Source organism: Ricinus communis, chromosome 6 (assembly GCF_019578655.1).
Source record: "Ricinus communis isolate WT05 ecotype wild-type chromosome 6, ASM1957865v1, whole genome shotgun sequence".
Taxonomy (NCBI): domain Eukaryota; kingdom Viridiplantae; phylum Streptophyta; class Magnoliopsida; order Malpighiales; family Euphorbiaceae; genus Ricinus; species Ricinus communis.
Window position 1 is genome coordinate 16,540,871 of NC_063261.1, and position 14,183 is coordinate 16,555,053.

Here is a 14,183-nt window from a genome sequence, read left to right on the forward strand (position 1 = left end):
AACTTATAAATTCACGAGTCAACTATATCATAATCATTTACAGATATAAAAATAGAGACAACTATATTAGTTTTATATTTTATTGTATTTTATTAATGAAATAGATCAGATCTCATTATAATTGCACTTTCCAACTTTAAATGAAACAAACAAGTTATGTTGCCTATCAAACTCATCATTAGATAATCCTTATTTCTCTATGCATACAATAACTCAAAGCTCACTTCCTTTGAAATTTTGAGTTGATCTCCAAATTCATAAACAATGAGTTTTTCATATATATCTAATTAACGAGAGAAATATAATTAAATAAATAATCAAATATAAAGCTACTCCTCTCTCTGAAAAATATCTCTAGCATAATTCAATTATTACTATTTATTTAATTAATAGCTATGACATATTCGTATTCATATTAGCATTTCATAAATCATGAAATTATTATGAATGCGTAACTTATAATGTGATAACAAATGTAACAATAAAATTCTTTACATAATAGGAAAAAAAATTGTTTTATTTTCTTTAATATCATTATACTGCTAATTCAATATTAAACCAAATAAAAGATAAAATATAAGAAATTAAAATATGTGTATAAATCCTATATATGTAAAATTAAATACGAACACTATTAAAGTTAATTTTTGTTTCAGTTCTATGTTGAGTACAAATTTGGAACAATGGTTTATATGAATAATTAGTGAGTTTCAATGGCTCGGCTTGGATAAAATCAAAAGATAATAGGCAATAGGTATTCTTTTTAATACTTTTAATTTAGTGCTTTTTATAATATTCAGAATACTTAATCTTAATTTGATCTCATGGCATAGAATAAAATGCATATTTCACATCCCTTATAATGTGTATTCAAATCTTATTCAAAAGGATTACACCCAAGGTATTTGATCTTCCATTTCAATTCATTGTTACTCCTTCATTTCCAAGAGCAGCTTTTTGTAAAGAAGCTCTCCCGGGACAAGTACAAATGGTATTTACGCAAGTACACGGAGCATGGCAAAGTGGTGGCCCACATCCAGGATTAGTTATGCAATCTGCGTTAGTCTTGCATCGGAAGGATACTATTGGACCTCTTGCCCCCACTTCCACCTGCAAGTCTACAATCATATCCTTGTATTAGTATAGTATGCAAACCACTATCCATGCCATTCTTACAAATTATTTATTAATTAGATTTTATTTTTAACATATGCATATCTATGTTTTGTCACGACCCCACCTGTGGGCCCGTGACCGGCACTAGGGAATGGGTAGGCTTAAGGCCACCGAAACCCGTAGTAAGCCTGACACTCACTGATTTAAACAAACCTCATCTCAAATTAATATTATTAAAACCATAAATTATCTTAATAGCTACATTCTACATAAATACTTGATGCCCGGAAAAACTAGGGCGAGACCCAAGCTCGGAAAATTTACAATCGATACATTTACTATTACTACTCACGGAGAATCTAAGATTTACCAATTTACATACCAAATCAAATACATTACCCGATGATGAAGGAGTCGGGTTACTGAATAAGAGTCGCGGGAGAACTAACAGTCACGAATCTAAAAAACAGTAAAAATGAGACTGTCAGTCTCGAGAGTGAGTTAAAATCAAATAATCTAGGGACTATTGCTTCTTCTCAGAAAACATAGATTATTCAAATCAGTATATCAAACCATACTATAATCATACCCTACTATTTCCTTCACATAAAATATTAATCATTCGAATCAAAATATCAACCATGCACGTAAATACAATCCATATTATAATCATACCATAATAAATAAATAAATGAATAAATAAAAATATATTTTTACTTTTACGGGACGAGTGGCTCAAGAGAACCCTAACCCCAATTCTAATAGCCTTTCGGCTCTCTTAATCCAACAGTCCGGGCGCCCCGGAAAGCAAGCTCGATCGGTCCTTACCTCCGGCTGAACACTTGAATTCCAAATAAGCCGCCCAGAGAGCATCGCTCGATCAGGGATCTTAACTCCGGCAATCAACTGAGCTCAGCCCAGAGAGCAATGCTCGATCAGGGCAGATAAATCCATAATAATCTTATATCCATGATCATTACCGGCAGACGCGTCCCGATGTAACCCATCAAAGGCATGTTCTACAAGCCACGTTTCCCAAGACACAACCATCCATTTAATAAATATCATTGTATAATGAAGTCATTCAACCATATCAAATTAATGATTAACAATTAAGAGTAAAACATCAAAATTTCGTGGAAAATCGATGATATTTGGAATTATTATAACATTACTATAATAATACTCATATTATCTTCAATAATTAATAATCCAGTAAAATTAATTACGTTGAGATATTAGTAACCATGTTAAACATAAACTTCCAAAATAGCATATTAAAATCAGACTTAGCAATAGTGCAATGATTAAATGACTTTAACTCACTGAATTGGAGACCTCCTAGCTCTGCTACGGTGCCTCGGTAGGAGCGAGCCGAACGAACTGACAATCTAATCACGGAAAACAATTTATCAATACGCTGAGACAATCCATCATTAATCCTAGGTCTAGACTCCCAGGACTGACTGTCTAAGAATCTCGACTCGGGAACTACCGAAAATTCGGCAGAACCTCCCCTACAACACGAACATTACCCCTCGTAAAAACGGGTCCAGGACCTGCCAGAAAAACACTCCAAATACTTAACGATTCAAACAATAGGAGTCGGGTCCCCAAACTTCACTATTTCCCGACTCCGCCACACAGCACAAAATACGAGGCAGGCAAACTGACAGACAATTATTTTTTACTCACAAAAATCATCAAATACTCAATATAAACCATTAGACACAATTAAACCAAGAATTCCAAAATTAACGGGCCAAAGATAATTACCGAGACGCTCGGTCGACTCGCCTCCAGCCGCCGGAGTCCGATCGACGATCCGAACACACCATCGGACTCACAACGACGCGCTGATGACGATCCCCGCTTTCGATTTTCTGATCTGACACCCGATCATCCGGAGAAATTTACGGACGATCTCGACCGTCGATTTACAAACGAAGCCCGATCGCCACGAAACCGGTGCCTGAGATGAGGAGAGTCGGGATACGTCCTCCGATCGTCCATCCTCCGCTGGAGCTCGCCGGAAAAGCCAAAAAACGCCGGCTGCCACCATTTTCTATCTCCACCGGATCTTCCGTTTCCGGCCACCACCGGCCGACACCGCCAAAACAAAGCCGAGGGCCGAGAGGAGTCGATCGGCACCAAGATCGCCGACCACCGACGCCGGAACGCCGACGGCGGCAGGAAGCTTGCCATCTTCCTCCTCGCGAGCTATCGCTGTCGCATTGGTGTTGGCCGGCCACTGCCACGGCCAAATTTCCCGGACAGACGGCCCCGATGTCAGCCTCCTTCCTCCGCTGCTCTCTCTCCCCCGACATCTCTCTTCCTCCCTTCTTCTTCCCCGATTTCTTTCCCTTCAATATCGACATTTGACCCCTGAACTTTTCCTTATTACAATTTGGTCCCTCAACTTTCTTAATTACTTACAATTTCATCCTGCAGAATTCCAATTTGACCCCCAAACTTCTTTTTAGCCTTTCAATTAAGCCCCTAACTATTTAATTTGGGCCAAATCCGAATTATTGAAAATACACAATTACAAAAATACCCCTGACCGACATATTTATTTACAAAAATACCAAGCTCACAAATTTCCATTAAAACCCCATAAAAATAACATTATACTTTTAATCCTTATTCCAAAATAATCCTCCAATTAAATCCTATACACAATTAAATTAAATAATCAATTTCCAACTCAAAATTTAATACTACTAATCAATTATAATACCAATTTTCTCAAAATTCTTTTATAAAAACATCCCTTATAATTTCTATCATAATTTTTCAATATATAATTTTATTTATATAAATATGCATTTGGAAAAATTTGAATAACCAAAATATAATCATTTCTCAAATAGTTTACTTGAATAAAAATAAAGCTAAAATTAACTTAAATAAAAACTCACTATTAAATATATAAAAAAAAAATTCGGGTGTTACATGTTTTAATTAATACATGCACACCTAACAATAAAATTATTCATGATACTTCGAAAAAAATAAAGATCAATACTTACAAGAACTAATCACCAGAAAAGAGAGAAGGAAAACAAACTTGAGCGAAGACATTTTAGTTTATATGTTGGTTATGCTATTTGCTTTCTCACCTATGTATATGTTTTTTGGTTTGTATGTTGCTTATGCTACTCATTTTCTCTTGTATTTATACATAGAAATGATTATGCTAATGTAATATTACCAAGTTAAAGTAAATTTTGTTACCTTAAAATAATTGTTGTCATTAAGAGATAGACTAAATTGGAATTGGAAATCAATATTACTAAATACAAGTATATTTCATTGCCTTGAAATCAATTGAGAATCATGAAGAGGTTAGCTAAATTGGCTTCTGAGTTGCTATATATTATTAAAGTAAATAGATTTTTTTTCTAGAGAGACAAAATAGGTCTTGATGTTTTAGCCAAAAATAGATACATTTTTTAAGGATTTGAAGATAAAAGTCTTATATTATTTAAAACAACACAATTAACCTAAAGTGGAATCTTATTGTGACGACTTGGAACCATATCACATGAGATATTGTCCGCTTCCCCGAGTAGCCTCACGGTTTAGTCCTTTTGGCGGTTTCAAGAACTTTCCAGGAGGTCATCCATCCTGAAATTTCTCTGAACCAAGCACGTTTAGCTTTAGAGTTCCTATAACTCAAGAGCCAAATAACTAAAAGGCGCCTCATGTGATTAGTTTCAATTCTTTAAATATATGTTAGCAACTAATTCCGCCCCATTTCGATGTGCAATTCGATTCATTCATATACCCCCATACCTTATAGTAATGTCATCCTAGAAACCGGCCAGAAGCCGCTCTTTGTCTAGGCATCATATTTTTACCCCGGTGTCCACTTCCCGCACTTGTCAGACCATTTCTCTAAATAAGATTGTCATACTTATCTATCCAAATACATTCCGTATCCGTCTCATATTCATAGTAAGCTCAAGAATGCTCAAGAATGTGCAACATTATTATTGGTTTTTGGACAAAATTATACTTTAACAATCCAAATTATTACCTTGAATTGATTAGAGAAACTTTAAATTGGCCGCGTTGACCTTGGATAATGGAAGGTACATATGCTAAAAGATAAAGATATATATAATATAATTGTTCACCTAATAAATAAATAAATAAATTTATATTATATATATATTAAAGTTGACACAAAAATAATGAATTGATAACAGTTTGTCATCTACATTATTTCAGTAACAAATATCACTTGATACTCTATTATATTGTTTAAAGATTTTAATTATTTAATTTATTCTTCTTTTACTTATTTATTATTTAATTAATAAATATTATTTCACAATATTATACTTTTTAAAAATATTTATTATTTAATATGCTATTATTTTTCATTGATTATTAATTTAAGATAATCAATTAAAAGATTTTCATTTATAAAATGTAATAAATAACAAAGGAAAGAAATTAAAAATAACATATATATATATATATATATATATATATATATATGTATGTATATATATTCGGTACTCATTATTTTTAATACTTGATGCTTATTTATTGATTATTTATCAATTCTAATTAAAGAGAAATATTTATAACTATATACATTCTTTTTTCTCATATTCAACTTTTTTCCTTAATTGAACCTATAAATGATTGCATTAATTTTAAAGCTCGAAGCATTACTAAATCATAAGTAATTATTACTTAAATTTTATTTATTCTTTTAGCTTCTATTAGTATAATTTTTGTGATTTTTGGACTATCTATCACTTAGTTTTCAGGTTGATAATATAAAATTTTAATAATATTATACATTATTTAACTATTTGACAATAAATATTGATGATAATTATTTGTTTATTGATTTAATTTTAGTGCTATAATATTTATGCTATATTTGAAAAAAAGGTATGCCTTGATGAATTATTTAACTTATGCTTAAAATATAAAAACATATTTTAAAAAATAATGTAATTAGAATAAATATATTCGGAAAAATAAAAGATTTAATATTAAATTTTATTATTATTTCCATGATTTATCCTTTAATGATTTGAAATTAAAAACTTTAAATCTGTAATTTAAATTTCTTTTCTTGATAATTTTATTTATATTTGAATAACTATAAGATATTGATATCCAATTGCCCATTTGTTAATTTCAAGATTAAATTGGAGATCAAATGTGAATCCTTTCTTTACTTATTTCTCATGTCTTATTTCATTTAACAGTCAATAATTAATTTTATTTATTCTCCTTTATTTCCTATTAGCATAAATTTTATCATTTTTAAACTATCTATCACTTAATTTCCAGTTTGATGATATACCTTTTAATAATGTTGTATGTTATGATTTTAATAATGTAAATTACATGTTAGTTTCCAATGCACATGCTATGATTTTTATGTAATAAATAAAAATATGTTTTAAAAAAGGTCTTAATTAATTATTTGATTTAATATTAAAAATATAAAAATATCTTTTTAGAACAATATGATCAGAACAAATATATTTTAAAAAATAAAAAATCAGATATTGTAAAAATATTTAAAATTTGGCTATTAATATTATTTATATTGAAATTATGTGCCATGATGAAAAATAAGAATTACTATCTCCTCGAACTAATATAATATATGCAAAAATAATCATTTTTATCAAGTATGGATAATTAGGCTCTTTTAATATATATGCTTTCCAAGTTAAAAATTATGTAATGTCAATTCTAATATATAATCCATTATCATTTATCAAAGGTAATAAAAATAATTATGTTTAAGTATTAATATACTATTTAAATATAGTATGATTTACTAAAATTTAGCTGTCACGACCCCACCCGTGGGCCCGTGACCGGCACTAGGGAATGGGTAGGCTTAAGGCCACCGAAACCCGTAGTAAGCCTGACACTCACTGATTTAAACAAATCTCATCTCAAATTAATATTAATAAAGCCACAAATTATCTTAAATGCTACATTTTACATAAATACTTTGGTCTGCCAGAAAAACTAGGCGAGACCCGAAGCTCAGAAAAATTTACAACTGATACATTTACTATTACTACTGCGGAGAATCTAAGATTTACCATTTTACATACCAAATCAAATACATCACCCGATGATGAAGGAGTTCTTGAATAAGAGTCGCGAGAGAACTAACGAGTCACGAATCCGAAAAACAATAAATGGAGATCGTTTCGAGAGTGAGTTAAAATCAAATAATCTAGAGACTATTGCTTCTTCTCGGAAAAACATAGATTATTCAAATCGATATCAAACCATACTATAATCATACCCTACTATTTCCTTCACATAAAATATTAATCATTCGAATCAAAATATCAACCATGCACGTGAAATACAAATCACATTATAATCAAATACCATAATAAATAAATAAATAAAAATATATATTTACTTTTACGGGACGAGTGGCTCAGGTAGAACCCTAAACCCCAATTCTAGTAGCCTTTCGGCTCTCTTAATCCAACAGTTTGGCGCCCGGAGAGCAAGCTCGATCAGGTCCTTACCTCAACACTTGAATTCCAAATAAGCCGGCCTAGAGAGCAAGCTCGATCGGGACCTTAACTCCCAAGAATCAATCAACTCAGCCCAGAGCAATGCTCGATCAGGCAAACAAATCCATAATAACCTTATGTCCATGATCATTACCGGTATGACGCGTCCCGATGTAACCCATCAAAGTGGCATGTTCTACAAGCCACATTTCCCAATTCGCAATCATCACATATAATAAATATCATTATCTGATGAACTCAACCAACGCATATCGAAATAAAGATTAAAGATTTAAGGTAAAACAACGTGCACTTTGTGAGGGAAAAATAATAACGTTTATCTTATTATAACATACTAATAATAATATTTATATTATTTCAAATATTAATAATCAAGTGAAATCATTTACGTCGCGATACTAATAACCATATTATGCATAAACTTTCAAATAGCATATTAAATCAGACTTAGCAATAGTGCAATGATTAAATGACTTTAACTCATGGGATTGGCGACCTCCTAGCTCGCTCCGGTGCCTCGGTAGGAGCGAGCCAATGCATGATCATCTAATCACGGAAAACAATTTATCAAAACGATGAAACAATCGATCATTAATCCTAGGTCTAGACTCCTAGGACTGACTGTCTAAGAATCTCGACTCGGGAACTACCGAAAATTCGGCAGAACCTCCCCTACAACATGAACATTACCCCCCATAAAAACGGGTCCAGGACCTGCCAGAAAAACACTCCAAATACTTACAATTAAAACAACGGAGTCGGGTCCCCAAACTTCACTATTTCCGACTCGCCACACAAAGACAAAAATACAAGGCAGTAACCGAGGACAAATATTTATGACTCACAAATACCATCAAATACACAATATAATCCAATAGACACAATTAAACCAAGAATTTCTAAAATTAACAGGCCAAAGAAAATTACCGAGACGCTCGATCGCTCGGTCGACTCGCCTCCAGCCGCCGGAGTCCGATCGACGATCCGAACACACCATCGGACTCACAACGACGCTGATGACGATCCCTCGCCCGATTTTCCGATCCGACACTCGATCGTCCGGAGAGATTTGCGGACGATCTCGACCGTCGATTTGCAAACGAAGCCCGATCGCCACGAAACCAGTGCCATCGCGAAGCTTGAGCAGAGGAGAGTCGGGATATGTCCTCCGATCATCCATCCTCCGCCGGAGCTCGCCGAAAAAGCCCAAAACGCGGTTGCCTCCACTTCGGAACTCTCCTCCCGGCCACCAAAACCGACGCCGCTACCGCTAAAAGGAAGCTCTCTCAAGGGGAGCCGATCGCCACCAAGATCGGCCGAAAGATCGCCGGAACGGCCAATCCCCGCCACACGCTGAATCCGCCGCCGCCGCCGGACGCCGCTGCCGCTCGCGGACGCCGCCCATCGCCAACGCTCCACGCCGACGGCCGCCGACGCCGAACGCCCCTTCTCTCTTCCCGACGCCGCTACCGCCTAAAAGGGAAGCTTCTCCAAGGGGAGCCGATCGCCACCAAGATCGGTAGAAAGGGCCGGAAGCGGAACGGCCTTCGAAGCCGCCGCCACACGCCTAAGCCGCCCGCTCAAGCTCGGCCAACGCCCACGCCTTCGACGGCCGCCGACGCGAACGCCCCTTCTCTCTCTTCCCGACGCCGCACTCTCTCTCTCTCTTCCTCTCTTCCTTCCCCGACTTCCATTCCTTTCAATATCGACATTAGGCCCCCGAACTTTTCCTTATTACAATTTGGTCCCTCAACTTTCTTAATTACTTACAATTTCATCCTGCAGAACTTCAATTTGACCCCCAAACTTCTTTTTAGCCTTTCAATTAAGCCCTTAACTAATTAATTTGGGCCAAATTAGAATTATTGAAAATACACAATTACAAAAATACCCCTGATCGACATATTTATTTACAAAAATACCAAGCTCACAAATTTCCATTAAAACCCCATAAAAATAAAATTATACTTTCAATCCTAATTCCAAAATAAATTTTCAATTAAATCCTATACACAATTAAATTAAATAATCAATTTCCAACTCAAAATTTAATACTACTAATCAATTATAATACCAATTTTTTTCCAAAATTCTTTTATAAAAACATCCTTTATAATTTCTTCCAAAATTTTCCGATATATAATTTTACTTATATACATATGCTCTTGGGAAAATTTTGAATAGCCAAAATAAACCCAATAATAATGAAGCTAAAATTAACTTAAATAAAAACTCATTATTAAATATATAAAAATTCCGGGTGTTACATTAGCCATAATAGTTTTAATAACTATTTATTAAAAAATATTGTTTTAAAATTTTTAAAAATAATTTCTGATTTAAAATAATAATTTTAATATATTTATATTGATATTAGATTTTTTCATAACCAATATAACAAATTCTTATAAATATTTAAAAACTTTATTTGTTGTAAACTATTTGATATAATTTTAATTTTCAAAATTATTTTTATCAATATTAAAAGATATTAACTGCCCAATTCGAGGGCTATATATTGCTAGTTAGTATAATAAGCTTAATCTAAGGATAAATAGTATTTGATTGGAATTTTTAAAAACAATTTAGGCTATGTTTATTTCGCAATTTGGAAAATAGAAGAAAATTGTATTGAATTAGGCTATTTATATTTCTTTGTATTATATAAATTATATGAGCATTGTATAGTCTTACATATATTTGATTTCGTTTTCGGTTTAAAGGAATAAAAAATGATATGTTATTCCGTATTTTTTTTCCTTTTTTAAGAAATTGAAATATTTAATTTTAGTTTAAAATCTGAATCTTAATTAGTCTATAATTAAGGATAATTAGAAAATATAAAGTAAGAGTAAGAGAATTAATTATCTACTATATCAATGAGATGTCTTAGTGTGTCTACTGATTTTTTATCATTTTCATTTCATTTAAAAAATACTAAAAAATTATTATATAATTTGATATTGTTATATATTTTATGTCATATAATTAATAATGTTTTATCATTTTCTTTACTTTGCTCAATCAATTTTCTAGCGATGATCCTGGTGGCAGCACAAAGTATACATAAGGTTAATTTGTGTGATTTACACAGCCTTGTTTTGTTGATCAAGTGCTTTCTCACAATGCAACATTGAAAAATGAAAATGAAAATAATTAAAAGAAATAATAAGAAATTTAGTTTTTTATTTTTTTATTTTTTATTTCAGTGTCTTATTTATTCTTTTGCTTAATCAAATATTTAATTTTGTTAATTTATATAAATTATAGTATTTTTTTTATAAAATTTGCAAATTAGAATAATAATTTAACTCGTTTTACACATGAAATGAATTAAATATCTTGACTTCGTTTTATTTCTAACTTTCTATTTCTTTTTTTTCTATATTTTTATATTCTTTCTATTTTTTATTAAATTTTCTCTTCGAAAAAATATATATTTTTTATTTATATTTTTATTTTTCGAAGAGAATGTAAAAAGTAAAATAGAAAAATATATCATTAAGAAAAAATTATTATTTTCTCTTTTAATTTCTGAGAGACAAATAAAATATTTTAAAAAAATATTATTGAAAATGAATAGAAAAAAAAGGCTAAGCTAATTACTAATTTTATTTTATAGTTTTAATATATCATAATCATTGCATATTCATTTTATAGTTTATTATAAGTATTTTATTTTTTATTTTTTTAAGATATTGAATTTGAGTATTTAGATTTATTTTAGTTTTTTTATGAGATAGTTAGTTTTTATAATCTATAATTTCTTGTGAGATCGACCTCTAATGAACTTATTCTTATTATAGGAACTATTCGTACACTTGCAAATACATATTTGTATTATTGGTACTTCTATAAATTATAAATATTTCATTTTAATAAATTTTAATTTTTTTCTATTTAATTTTTAGAAAAACAATATTATCTATTTTAAAGTGAAAATTTGATAAATTCCCACTTTGGGTGCTTTTAAAATAAACTCTCAATTTAGAATGGATTTTACATATATATATATTATTTAATAATCTAAATGATGTTTTATATTATTTGATTATTTTTTAATAAAATTATAAATTTTGATTGGTTTAGAAATGAGTATTTTCTACAATAAATATAATTAAGAATATAAAAAGTAAAAATTTATTAAAAAATCGAATCAAACTAAAATTATTCGGTTCAATTTGGTTTATTTACTAATTCGTTGGTTTACTTTGATATTAAAAAAAAAATTATTTTGTTCATCTTATTCTCCTAATATGGAATTAACAAAATTTCACATTTTATTTCCAAAGATGGCTATATATATATATAGTTTGACTATCTTAAAGTGGGAATTTGCCAAATGAGAAATATATTTTTCAAAAATCCTAAAATAAGAAAAAGTCCTAAAAAATCAGTTTAAGCATTTATGTTTTGTACTGTAACCTAGTTGATATTTGATTATAAATCCACAAAAATGGAATGTAAAATTATAAATTAGGACATAATGCTATTTATTTTTAAAGATTCAATGAGCTTAATATTTATATCTCTTAAAAGGAAAAAAACAATTCAATGAGATTATTAATATAAGAGAAGAGTAAGAGAAGATGGCTCTTGAGTAGAGTTTGCCAATTGATCCTAGGGGAGAGATGGTCCATGATTACTCCTAACAATAAAGGGGCATCGTTGCTTTTCAATCATATAATGCTATTGCTTTTGTTTCTTTTTAATCTTCCTCTTCCTTCCTTTATTTATTATATATTATTTTTTTAATAATCTTTGGTATTTCTTGTAGGTGGCATAAATAAGCATGACTTTTTGTCTTAAAAAAAGAAAATTATAATGAGCCCTTCAAATTGTTTTGTGTTTATATGTTTTTGATATCCATTTGCAATAATTATACTCGAGTTTTACATATACTTTAAATTTAATTATCATATATTTAATTAAATATACAAAAGTATACATTTAAATATGTGTGTTTTAATTAGAGAAAATTACAAATGGTGTTTTTAATATATTCAATCTAAAGAATTTTATAATAAATATTTTTATTAAATTGATACGATGACCAACTAACAATATTAATCGAAACTAATAAAATATGAAGGTAAAGAAATTATTTATCGAATAAGTAAATAACAAGGTTTATACATAGCAAAAAGACTAAATTAAGTATTTATAAAACTAGTTTGACATATTTAATCTAATAGTTATTGTAATTAAATAGAACAACATAAAAAAAACTAAACAAAAAGTAAAAGCTCCATTTAAATCAAAAATCTTTCAAGCAGAAAGATGATTGGTTCTCACTCTCATCTTTTTGAAAAACTCCTTAGGTCTTAAAAGAACAACGAAAATTAAAACTAAAGTGTTTATAGAAGATGAACCGTAAAGAATTACAGAGAGAGAAATAATGGACAGATCCAAATTGAATGTGTCTTCATTATGTAACTAATCTCTACTACTTCTAGATATTTCTTTTGCAGAGTTCTCAAATAAGTACAAAACTTTTAAGAGTTATTTTCTACAACTCTTAATTATTCTAACTTAAGTAAATAACTAACAATGGTCAATAATTACATAAAAGACTTAATTAATTTCTCTTTGGGCGTTAGTATATTCGGCAGACTTGTAAAACTAAAAGTCCATGCGTCTTTAATTATGGACCGTGATAGTAACAACTTTATTTAAACTTATTTATGAGTATTTAGCTCATTTTTTTTACTATTAATATATGTAATTTGATAATAAAATTAAAATGAGATAATAAGCACATATTTATACATATTATATATATATATATATATATATAATATTATTAAAATACTAAAATATCTTAAATATATAAATATAATATGAACATATGAGATGAAAATGAAGATAAATTTTTGTTTTATCTAATTTGGTTAGATATAAAATGGGAATTGAATGTTATTTTATTATTGGCATTGATGATAATATTTATTTATTATAAAAGATAATGTTTTGATTTTTATTACTTTATGCAAAATATATATAATATAAATATAATTAATTTGACATGATTTATATAAAAATAAAAATAAAAAATCATTTCTATAGAGAACGAAGGAATAGGTATTTTCAAAGAATCCCCTTCATAACAAAAAGTATTTTTTGAGCAACGTAACACAATAATTTACCAATAAATAATTTTAATATCATTTATACTATAATTTCTTTTGTTTCAGAAATATGAGATTTTGAGTTCAAAAATATAAAATGTTAGAAAAGATGCAGGGAAGTGATAGAATATTCTGCAGGTTGCCTCATGTGACTGACAATTATTGATGCAAATAATGTTTTATTTATTATTCATCTATTCCAAATAAGTTATTTAGTTTATCATATATAGGGATCACGGATCTCATATAATTATAGCAGGTGAATGTACCTTTTCTTTTTCTTTTTACTTATTGAAGATGAATATAAAAATTAAATTACAGTATTTAATACTTTTTATTTAAATATTAAAATTTTTCAAAATAAAAAGATAATTAAGATTTTATTTATTCT